The following is a 1,627-nucleotide window of genomic DNA, read 5'->3' as shown; positions in this document are numbered from 1 at the left end:
AGAAAAATATCAATTTTTTTTTTTTTTACACCCGATAAAATGAACTATAGTTTTTAAATCATAATAAGAAAGAGTTAAAATGTAGAAGAAACTAACAAAGCGACTACCCAACTCAGGTCTTACACCATTAATAGATACAATACACCGAACACTAAAATCTAAGTGTCCATGGGCACAAACCGTTATTGGATTTTGTGTTTTAATTTGACTATGACGTGGGAGACAAAGCCTCACCTTACTACGGTATTTATAATAGTTCAAGGTTGTGGCTAGTTGGGCCGTGTGGGTTTAAGGTTAAATGTGTCTGGTTGGGCTGTATGGCTTATGTAAATAATGTTAGAATATTAAACAAATTTCTACACATAATCTTTAATCATATCAGAAGAAGGAAGACTGTTTTGTTAAAACCCAGGAGTAAATAATACAATCCCATGATGCTCCAAAGTAACAATCGTGGAACAATTTTAGATTATCTAATCCATTGTCTGGACAAGAAAAAATAGATATGTTATAACGTAGAACAACTTAAAAAAAAAATAATTATGTTATAACGTAGAACAACTTAAAAATAAAAAATAATTATGTTATAATGTAGAACAACTTAAAAATAAAAAATAATTATGTTATAACATAGAACAATTTAAAAATAAAAAATAATTATGTTATAACGTAGAACAATTTAAAAATAAAAAATAATTGTTATAACGTAGAACAACTTAAAAATAAAAAATAATTATGTTATAACATAGAACAATTTAAAAATAAAAAATAATTGTTATAACGTAGAACAACTTAAAAATAAAAATAATTATGTTATAACATAGAACAATTTAAAAATAAATAAGCTATAACGTAGAACAACTTAAAAATAAATATGTTATAACGTAGAACAATTTAAAAATAAAAAATAAATATGTTATAACATAGAACAATTTAAAAATAAAAAATAAATACGTTATAACGTAGAACAACTTAAAAAAAATAAAATAAATATGTTATAACGTAGAACAACTTAAAAATTAAAAATAAATGTTATAACATAGAACAACTTAAAAATAAAATAAATACGTTATAACGTAGAACAATTTAAAAATAAAAATAATTATGTTATAACGTAGAACAACTTAAAAATAAAAAATAATTATGTTATAACGTAGAACAACTTCAAAATTGAAATTTCCCACCAATCATTATGTTATATATTTAACTACATCTCACACATAACTTGTATGTTGTTTATCTGTGAATCAAAATACGATAAACTACAGCATTATTTTAAGTCAAAGTCGAGATATTATTGTACTTGGAAGTGAAATGATACTTTAAAGATACGAACTGAGTTTAATTGGTATTATTTCTTCCACTAGATGTTACATCATTATTCTATGTTATTATTCCTAATTCTTACCTTCATTATTTGAAGTTATTTACTAGTTACATCATTATTCTAAGTTATTATTCCTAATTCTTACCTTCATTATTTGAAGTTATTTACTAGTTACATCATCATTCTATGTTATTATTCCTAATTCTTACCTTTCTTAATACATTACTTGAAGTTATTTACTAGTTACATCATTATTCTAAGTTATTATTCCTAAGTCTTACCTTAATAATACAATGTTTG

Source organism: Limulus polyphemus, unplaced genomic scaffold (assembly GCF_000517525.1).
Source record: "Limulus polyphemus unplaced genomic scaffold, Limulus_polyphemus-2.1.2 Scaffold7301, whole genome shotgun sequence".
Taxonomy (NCBI): domain Eukaryota; kingdom Metazoa; phylum Arthropoda; class Merostomata; order Xiphosura; family Limulidae; genus Limulus; species Limulus polyphemus.
Note: the sequence above shows the minus strand (reverse complement) of the source record.